The sequence below is a fragment of the Capricornis sumatraensis genome, chromosome 13, assembly GCF_032405125.1.
Source record: "Capricornis sumatraensis isolate serow.1 chromosome 13, serow.2, whole genome shotgun sequence".
Taxonomy (NCBI): domain Eukaryota; kingdom Metazoa; phylum Chordata; class Mammalia; order Artiodactyla; family Bovidae; genus Capricornis; species Capricornis sumatraensis.
The window spans coordinates 82,969,310-82,980,019 of NC_091081.1; the positions used below are offsets into that span (position 1 = coordinate 82,969,310).

Here is a 10,710-nt window from a genome sequence, read left to right on the forward strand (position 1 = left end):
CTGTAGCCTACCAGGCTCCTCCATCCATGGGATTCTCCAGGCAAGAATACTGGAGAATTGCCATTTCCTTCTCCAGGGGCTCTTCCCAACCCAGAGATCGAATCCTGGTCTCCCACATTGCAGGCAGACACTTTACCCTCTGAGCCACCAGGGAAGCCCAGTAAATAGAAAGTGTATTTTTATTTACTGGAAATCAAATTTCAAGCAAAACACATCTTACATTTGCATATATCAGACATCCACTCACCAAATGTATATGAAGCTCCTAGCCATGCCCAGCACTTTTCTGGACTCGAGACATGGCTGCACAGGCAAGCTCAGACCTCATGACCTTCACCACGGAGGGACGGGGACCAATGACAATGTAGAACAGAAATGCCACACCGGGATGCGTGATCTGGAGGAAATGAAACAGGGCGATACTTAGGGCAAAGTTAGTGACTCCAGCTCATCCCTCAGAACCATGGGCCCAGCGAATGGAAAGAGCCAGAAAAACATGTTCCAGACACAAACAGGAGGAATGGAGTAGGGGGAGGAGGAGGAGGTGAGCCCAGAAACCATCAGGCCCTGATGCATAAGGTCTCACTGGCCTGGAAAATAACTTGAATTACATTCTAAATTCAGAGGAAAATCAGTAGGTTTTTATGCAGAGAAAGGGCACGATCTGAAAGAAACTGCAAAGATTCCTCTGGCCGTTGTGCAAAAACAGTGGTTGTAGGGTCTGTATTAGCTGCTACAGGATGCTGTAACAAAGTACCACAAACTGGAGGGAGGTGGGGAGGGTTAAAACAACAGAAATCTAAAACAACTGTCTCACAGTTCTGGAGGTCAGAAGTGCAAAATCAAGGTGTTGAGAGGTCTTGTTCCCTCCAAAGTCTCTAGAGGAGGAGGCTTCCTTGCCTCTTCCAGCTCCTGGTGGCCCCAGGGTTTCCAGAGACAGACTGGGACCTAGGCCCCTTTGCTGCAGTGCTGCAAAGCTTGCACCTGGACACACCTCTCCTTGAAATACAGAATACAAAGAAACTACAAGGGACTAAAAATAACTATGTGCATGCCCAGTTGGGGCAAATTCTGGACCAAAAGATGCCCAAAAAATCCAGCTGCCCTTTCTGAGGAGCTGGGAGCAAAACCTCGGTGTTGGGAGCAAAAGCAGGGTACACATGCCCCCCTGCACTCAACACCACAAAGGGGTGGGCAGACCACCCAGGCCACTCCTCCAGCCCGACCCTAAACACACCCCTGCCCTCACCCTGTATAAGGGACGATATAAAGGAACACATTTGCCCTCCCCATCCCATGGGAGGGAGCAAGTAAACGTGTTACCTGTTTTTGCTTCTTCTTGTAGCCAGCACAGGAGCCCCAATAAAGCCTTGCCTGAATTTTTATTCATTTTTTTAACATCTAGACAATTTATTAACACAAAACAATAACTTGAGGAATCCAGTTCACAGATAGTGACCACGGTGACCCCCCTTACCGCAGGTGCTGTCAGAGGGGTTGGGCATGACATCCTCAATCCACCCAATCTCCATCCCTGAGCGAGCGAGGGCTCCAAGCGCTAACTGGGCCCCTGGTTCAGGAGTCTTGGTGGTATTTCCGACCTGGAGTTTGATGTGGAGGGCAGTGATGCCCAGCTCCTTGCATTGCTGGGCTACATCCTGGGCAGCCAACATGGCAGCATATGGCAAGGACTCATCTCAATCAGCCCTTCATCCCACCAGTTATACAACAGATGGTTTCCTTGCCAGAAAGATCAGTGACATGGACAAAAGTGTCACTGAAGTGTGCAAAGATGTAGCACACACCAAATACATTTTCTCCTTCAGCCACCTAAAGGCCAAGGCTGATGACCTTCTCTTCCTTCTTTTCTTTCCCCTTGAGAGCTGTTATTTCTGCATGTCTTCTCCACACTCCACCACCAGAAAGAGAGCTTGCTTGAATTTCTTGTCTGGCCTTTTGTTGTTGTTGTTTAGTCACTAAGTCATGTCTGATTCTTTGAGACCCTGTGGATGGTAGCCCACCAGACTCCTCTGTCCATAAGGATTTCCTAGGCAAGAATACTGGAGTGGGTTGCCATTTCCTTCTCCAGGGGATCTCTCTGGACCAGGGATTGAACCTAGGTCTCTTGCACAGGCAGGTGGGTTCTTTACCACTGAGCCACCGCCTCTAGTCAATTTCTACTGACTGGGGAAGGCCAAGAACTCAGTCGGTATCAGGCCTGGGTTCATGGCAGCAGCGTCACAGTCTCTGCCTCCATCCTCACGTGGCCATCTTCCCTGTGTGTGTGTGTTTCCATGTCTCTTCTGCTCACAAGGACGCCAGCCAGGTAGGATTAGGGCTAACGCTAGTGATTTCATTTTCACTTGATTGCAACTGCAAAGATCCTATTTCAACATAAGGGCAGATTTCCAGTTCCCAGGGGTTGGGACTTCAATTATCTTTTAGGGGGACCCAGTGGGCAGGGGCACGGGAAGAAGTGAGGGGCTCTGTGGGGCTCCTGCCGTGTCCAGACAGGAGACAGGCAGCTGCAGTGCTTGGACAAGGAATGGGGGGTACGAGGGGAGATTTTGTAAATCTACCCACAAGACTTAGGGAGAGTGAGAGCAAGAGGGCCATCGGGAGTGCCTTCTAGAATTTCAGATGACAAAAGTAGGAAGATGGTGTGGCCGTTTACGCGATGGGAAAGTTAAGAGAAGGATCGAGTTTGGAGAACAAATCTGTAGCTGTCTTTGGAGCATGTTCAACTTGAGATGCCTTTGAGATGCACCTGCGGCGCTATCAAGGAAACTCTTCAATCTGCACGTCTGGGTCTCGGGGGAGAAGTCAGGACTAGACGTGTGGATTTGGAAATTAGTGGCATGGGGATCTTCATTTTAATTTCTTCTTTTTCATGTTTGTTTATGTATTTTTGGCTGCACTGGTTCTTCGTTGCCGGGCATAGGTTTCTCCAGTTGCGGCGCTGTGGCGCTCGGGGTCTCTCACTCCAGTGGCTTCTCTTGCTGTGGAGCACAAACTCTAGGGTCAGAGCCTGCGGTTCACAGGCTCTAGGGTGCCGGCTCAGTAGTCGCGGCACAGAGCTTAGCTGCCCGAGCAGGGATGGAACCTGTGTCCCCCGCACTGGCAGGCAGATTCTTAACCGCTGAACCATCAGGGAAGTCCTTAATTTGAATTTCATCATGAGTAGGTCAGCTGAAACTTTGAATGAGAAAGTGATTTTTAAAAAAATGATAAAGGCTAGTTTAATCACCAATATGTTGCCAGAGAGTAATTACTTGATGTGAAGAAAAGTGAAAGTGTTAATCGCTCAGTCGTGCCTGACTCTTTGTGACCCAATGACTGGAGCCCACCAGGCTCCTCTGTCCATGGGATTCTCTAGGCAAGAATACTGCAGTGAGTAGCCATTCTCTTCTCCAAGGGATCTTCCCAACCCAAGGATCGAATTCAGGTCTCCTGCATTGCAGGCGGATTCTTTACCCAGTGAGCCACCAGGGAAGCCCAGTTACTTGAAGCTCATAGCTAAACAGAGAACGTTGTGGAGTCACTGGCCGATGGTTTCGTTTACTCAGATATTAGGAAGTGAGGGGACTGTGCGTGGCTGGCTTTGTTACTCTGCGACTTGTGAGCCCTGGAATTTGGTTATTAATCAAGCAGAAGTGAATCCTGTGTGACATGACAAAAATGTTTCCATATTTTGAACAACTGTTCTTAAATCCAAAATAATCCCATAAGAAAGAGCTCCGTTTGTTGATGTTTGACTGCTGACAGCTTCTAAGCCTCATCCTTCCGGCCAACCCCTCCACCACATGGAGCAAAAAAGCCTGAGTGCGCCCTCTTTCGGCCCAGAGGGACAGTCCAACCATGGAAGCTTTTCCCATGCCTGGACCCTCAACTCAGCCCCGCCCCAAGAAGCCCCAGGCCAGTCTCTTCCTTGCTCTCTCAAGACTTGTCTGGACCAGCCTGAGAAGCCTATTGTGCTTTTCCCAAATGCCTGATTATGTGGGCAATAACCTTTCCACACACACCCTCCTGCTGTGAGTGTGGCATCAGCAGTCTTAGGATCCAAACCCGGGGCCAGGTGGGATTCCATCTCACTTGTTCAAAGCGGTTAAAACAAAACCCAGGAATCAGCAGTAAAGTAGTGTTTAGGGAAGAAAAGGACTGTTTACCACTCCAACAGAAAAGACAGGAAGAAGCTGGGAAGGCTGAGGAAACACTGTCCGATAAAACAGCTGGATCCACAGGAGAGGAACCTGCAAGCCCGGGGCCACTCGGTGAGGCCCCAGCACCCCTTCAGAGGGGGCATAGAGCCTCACCAGCAGAGAGTAAGAGCAGGCTGATGGTTGAGCCATGTTCCAATACAAATCAGAATCTCAATTTGAAAGAGAAAAGTGGAAGTCGTTCAGTCGTGTCCGACTTTTTGTGACTCTATAATACAGTCTGTGGAATTCTCCAGGCCAGAATACTGGAGTGGGTAGCCTTTCCCTTCTCCAGGGGATCTTCCTAATCCAGGGATCGAACCCAGGTCTCCCACATTGCAGGCAGATTCTTTACCAGCTGAGCCACAAGGGAAGCCCAAGAATACTGGAGTGGGTAGCCTATCCCTTCTCCAGCAGATCTTCCCAACCCAAGAATCGAACTGGGGTCTCCTGCATTACAGATGGATTCTTTACCAACTGAGAGATCAGGGAAGCCCCTTGAAATAGAAAGGTTAGTAAATTACAGAAATTTGCTTCTTGTGTTTGGGGGCTAGAGGACAGGTGGGGAGGCCCAGGAGATGCAGACAGCACGTGAGGCACAAAAATCACATCCTCCAACTTGCAGGACAAGACGAGTGACTGTGTTACCTGGAAAGCATACACCTCTGTGGTTTAACTCGTGTTTTCTCTAAACCAGCGGTCTCCAGCTTTTTTGACACCAGGGATTGGTTTCGTGGAAGACAGTTTTTCCATGGACGGGGATGAGGGGATAGATTTGGGTTTGCCTGCTGCTCACTTCCTGTCATGTGGCCCATTTCCTAATGGGCCACAGACGGGTCTATGACCCTGGGGTTGGGGACCCATGTTCTAAACGACTCACAGTTTCCAGGTTAAGCCTTCTCAGAGCTGGTAATCTCTAAACATGTGTTGTATCTTGTTTCTACACCCTGGTTTTTGTACTCCTTTGTAGGAAATATGTACCAGATTATAGAAAGGCTCAGTCAGGATGGGGCTGTGGTGGGGCGGGGGCGGTGCCTGCTTTCTGATGCAAAGGTCTCCATGGAGAACATGAGAAAACACATCATGTGTGTTGGTGCAAAAAAGGAGGGCAGGGAAGGACAATCAGGGAACTTTGAGTGATGCTGCAGAAAGGATGTGAGAGCCGAGTTCCAGCCCCATTTCTGTAACTGACCTTAGGAAACTCATTTAACATCTCACTTCCTCAATTTCTCCTCCATAAAAGAGCAAGGTTCAAGTGGATGGTCTCTAAGGTCTGAAATCACTACAGTTCCATAATTCATGGTCTCTAAGCCAAAGACATCAGGCTTAAAAAGTTACAAATGACAGAGATGTGGCCAGATACAATCCCCTTCCAGCATGACTTGTTTGTAGCCTGTGAATCCATCTGAATGAGGTTCCAGGTCTCAGATACTACCAGATCCCCCCATAAATCCTGGGGGACTGCAACCCTGTTATTTCCAGGGCTGGAGTCGATGGGCGCCAGCCTCTCCCGTCTCTGCCACACACCCGTTTGGAAACCACTCCAGTCACGAGGCGAACGGGAAATAACTCAGGTCTTCCAGCTCCCGTGGACGCTATACATGGTTTCTCCATGGGAGCTGCCAAGATGCTAAGCTCCTGTCCGCGGTTTTAAGTGGCTGCTCTCGAAGAGACCAAGCAAGACGAGGGATGTGGCAAGGCCAGCCCCAAAGCACAGAGTGCCGGAAGCCAAAGCCGACTTAAGCCCACAGAACCTGGACCAGGAAAAGGCTGGTTTCCTCTCTGTTTTGAAGGCACGAGAGACGCTCCTGAGAACCAAGTAGTCAAGCTAACCCTGCTTGGAAGGATCTATATTCTAATGCTTTCTACATTATGCTGTTGGCCAGCCAGCCACCTGGCACATCTGTTTCCAGCTACGAAACTGTTCGTGGAAAACACTCTGGCACACGCATCCTGTCCTCAGACCATCTCCTCTCTCCAGGACCCCAGGAAAACCAAGACAAAACCAGGACCCCCGGAAAACCAAGACAAAGGTGGCCCCGGTGAAGATGAATTGAACCAGGTTCTATTGACTCACATTAAGACTCTGCAGAAGTCACCACTAATTTACATCTAAGTTGCATCCAGTTATACAGGAAATAAAGTCAGGCTTTGCTTGCTGATGTTATGGCTTTTTCCACGCATGCATGCTGACTTGCTTCGGTTGTGTCCAACTCTGTGGGACCCCATGGACTAACTGCAGCCTGCCAGGCTCCTCTGTCCAAGGATTCTCCAGGCAAGAATACTGAAGTGTGTTGCCATGCCCTCCTCCAGGGGATCTTCCTGATGCAGGGATCGAAACTGTCCCTTACGTCTACCAGCATTGGCAGGAGGGTTCTTGACCATCAGCACCACCTGGGAAGCCATCTTGAGCCAAATCATGTGCCACTGTCTTCTTTCTCTGGATGGATATTTGTTATGGAATTACTCCTCCCTCTTCCCTGCAAATGGAGAGAACTTCCCCCACCCGGTGTTTAAGCCCTTTGACCCTTTCTTTTGTCTACGAAGGGCTTCATCCACGTGGAGAGCGTGACAGGCCTAAGAAACTGAGGGACATCATGCCTGGCCTAAAGGAAGAGGACTTTCACTTCTAATTACAAAATAAACCCACAGGCAGGAAGGCCAAGGGTCTCCAAACAGAGGAAAATAGGCTGCAAGTGTCAGACATTTTTTTATCTCTCCCTTAAGCAGCAGGATGAAACAAACTACAAGTGCCAGATTTTTTTCTCTTCGCCATACAAAATTAAAAGGAGGTTTCTCTATGGAAATGTTTTTCTTAAGCTGTGTTAATGAAACTCTGTATTTGCTTTGGAATTTACCTTTCTTCAAAATGGTTCCACCTAAGACTAACTTTTTTTCTTTTCTCAAACCTTGGGCTGATAATAGCTCAACAAACCAGTATTCCCATCAATTGTTTTACAGCTGGGGGATGACACACGTCATGCTATCCTATCTCAAAAATGCACATTGTGGGATAGGGGTCTGCTGAAACTCATCAGCCTTGAGGTGTCTCTCTTATCTGATTAACAGCTTTCTAACAGACATAAAACAGCTTGCTAAAGACTAGCAGGGGGCACCCTCCGTCCCCCTTCTGATGTCTATGTCAGACGCTTTCTCTGTACCTTTTTATACTTTAGTAATATTCTGCTGTACAAAAGCTCTTGAGTGGTCAAGATGGGTCACTGGTCCCAAAGCTAAATCTTCTTCTTCGGAGATCACAAATCTGACACCGTTCACCTTAATCTATCATTTCCCTCATAATTATTCCTGAATTTACATAATTTGATGAACCAGTCAAATACAGGAGGTGCATTCGGTCTCTGGGGGACTAGAATTAAGAGTGAGAGGTGTCCCTCTGGTTTAAGAGGAGCCCATGGTGGGCAGGCCACCTCTGCTGAGAAGTTCCTGTTCCAGAAGAACTGGGTTCCCCACACACTCGAGTGAGGAGGATGCATACAAACTCACACGTCACTCAGAAGAATAAGTCCATGATTCGTACATAAATGACAACATCAAGACAGTGGACTTCCTGGTCTGGCTGGTAAGACTTTGTCACTCCTAATGCAGAAACTTGGTCCCTGGCCAGGGAACTAGATCCCATATGCCTCAACTGAGAATCTGCATGTTGCAACTAAGGCCTTGCATGGCCTAAATAAGCAAATAAATAAAATGTTTTTAAAAATAATAATAACCGTCACTCCTCCTAGTCCTGGGCATTGTCAAGCACTGTGCCGGTCTTTCACCTCTCTGCTCCCAGATCCTTCACCTTGGTCCCTTCTTTGCTACCCTTCCTTCCCCAGCCCTGAGACCCCATCCAAAAAGTCCCTCTGACAGATATCAGTGCATTTCCATTCAAAAGGATAGAGAGTGTGACTGGATAGCCTGCATATTTGGACTACAAGTTTTCTAGGAAAATACTGGTCATAGGAAAAATGCATTCATAAAATCACAAGAAAAAAAAAACAAAAATGGTGAACGATACCATTTAGACATGTGAGTCAGTGATAATGTTAGTGTCTGCAGTCTTTATATCAAAATGTTGAGTAAATAATTGTAATAACTGTTAGTGTCCCCATTTTGGACTTTCCTGGTGATGCAGTGGAAAAGAATCCACCTGCCAATTCAGGAGACATGGGAGTCTCAGGTTCGATCACTGGGTCGGGGAGACCCTCAGGTGAAGGAAATGGCAACCCACTCAGTATTCTTGGAAATCCCACGGACAGGGGAATCTGGTGGGCTACAGACCACAGAGTTGCGAAGAGCTGGACACGACTGAGCGCACACACGATCCCGTTTCACAGGTGGGGCCATTGGAACGCTATTTGTATGGCTCCAGAGATTTGTCAAGTGTGAGTGTAAAACTATGTTCAAGTCGTCCAGGGGGTAAAACCTAGAGGCCACAACTGGAAACGGTGCCCTGCAGACAGGCCAAGTCACTTATCACACATGACTGTCTAACCCGCACTCTTCAGAAGATGCAGGTTCAGCGTCATCAAGGGGAATTTTTATTCTCTGAACCAGAGCCAGAACTCTATTAGGGAGGGAGGTAAGCCTCACTAGTTGCTCTGAGTAGAAGGTGAAGATCTAGTGGAATATCTGCGTGGAGAAGCCTGGGCCCCCAAGGCAGGCACAGTCCGGGGGCCGGGGGGGAACCAGCGATCAGACAAGGAGGCGAGAGAAGGCAGGAGGGGAGGAGAGGAAGCAAGGACGCGAGAGGGGAGAGGCAGAGCCAGAGGCACTGAGATGGAACCAGTGGGATGGCCGTGGAGCAGGGCCGTGAGAAACGTCCCTGGCCGGAGGCTAAAAGTGCTCAAGGGTGAAACCATCTGACGTCAAACACCGGATGATATCGCTTGTAATATGTGCAATCGCAACTATAACACAGATGGGACCTGCCTGGTGGTCCAGTGCTTAGGACTCGGTGCTTTCACTGCTGAAGCCCTGGTTCGATTCCTCCTGGGGGAATTAAAGGCTCGTAAACCTCGAGGCGCAGCCAATATATAAATAAATAAACAAGCAAATAAACAAATAAAATATGAACACATCTTGAAACAGAAATAGACTTACAGACATAGAGAACAGACTGTGGTTGCCAAGCAGGCAAGGGTTGTAGGGGAGGGATGGATTGAGAGTTTGGGGTTGGCATGTGCAAACGGCTATACATAGAATGGAAAAGCAGCAAGGTCCTACTGTAGAGCACAGGAGGCCAGATCTGATATCCTGTAATAAACCATAATGGAAACGAATATGAAAAAGAATATATATATGTATGACTGAATCACTCTGCTGTGCATCAGAACCAAATACAGCACGGTAAATCAACTAGACTTCAATAAAAAAATTTTTTAATGTCTGACATGACTTTTAGGTTCTGCACTGTGGTACTAGGGTTAATACTTAAGTGTTTTAAATGTTTCAAATGTTATTCATTTTCTTCCTTCTATCAGATCTCATCTCACATTTCAACCCTGACCGCCCCTGCTGCTGCACACCTGACCCTGTCAAACAAGGTACCGTGATCCTTTCTGGGCATAAAACAGTCTGTTTCACGTTATAACCACCCCTTTCCGAGTCCTTCTTCACCCCGTTTCTCCTCAGCTTCTCCCCAGACTTCATGACCGCGTGTGTGTGCGCCTGTGTGTGTTCAGCGGATGTCAGCGTCTGTTCCGGTTCTCATGGCTGCTGTGCTGACACCTCTCGGACCTCCGGCTTCCACTGCCAGATTCTCAGCGTTTTTAACTTTTCATGTGTATCATGAAATCCAACACCTGACAAAATGCGCTCATTGGCTGGCAGGGGCATTGCCCGCCCCTTCATCAAGTTCTCTCCTCTTGAACGTGGCTAACAAGCCTCCTTGGAAGCCTGACATTGCCTTCAGAATCATTAAAGACCGCGCATGAATTATCAGCCTCTGGCAAAACGAACTCCAAATAGTTCCTGATTGCGAAGTATGGTGTAATCGCGCTGCTGGCAAGGGATGAAACTAATCTCATGCAAATAACTAACTGGTCTCAGTGTAACTGCGACCTTGGGCAGCTGAGCCCTGAAGAACACGAGGTGCCTTCTAGCTGGAGCACTTCAGAACTTAGAGGCCGTCCCTGCTGCTGAATCAGACAGATCTTGTCCTGATGGATTAACCTCCCCCATGTTCCACACTCAAATGTAATCTTAGCTAGAAACCTGAGCCTGGACACCCACGGTCCTGCAAGCCTGGAGTGATAATCTATTGCCAAAAACCTGGTTGGGTTTTTCCAGAAAGAGCCCAACTGCAGATTTAGGGGTGTCTTATCTTCCTCTCATTGCCTCCTAGCCTCTGCCCCATTCCACTCCATCAGATCCTTCCAAAAAGGAGGAAATGAGAGCTCTTATGGTCCACAGGAGCAAACATTCCAATGCCTTTTGCATCTCAGGTCTGCAGAAGACACTCGTGGCTAAGAAAGATGCTGAAAACTGCTGTCCTGGACCAACCCCACCT

The 10,710-nt window shown here is 48.3% G+C and overlaps 1 pseudogene; it reads right to left on the reverse strand.

Moving 5' to 3' along the window:
- Positions 1-1,445: 1,445 nt before the first annotated feature.
- LOC138089598 (small ribosomal subunit protein uS11-like) lies at positions 1,446-6,602 on the reverse strand (annotated as a pseudogene).
- Positions 6,603-10,710: the final 4,108 nt, after the last annotated feature.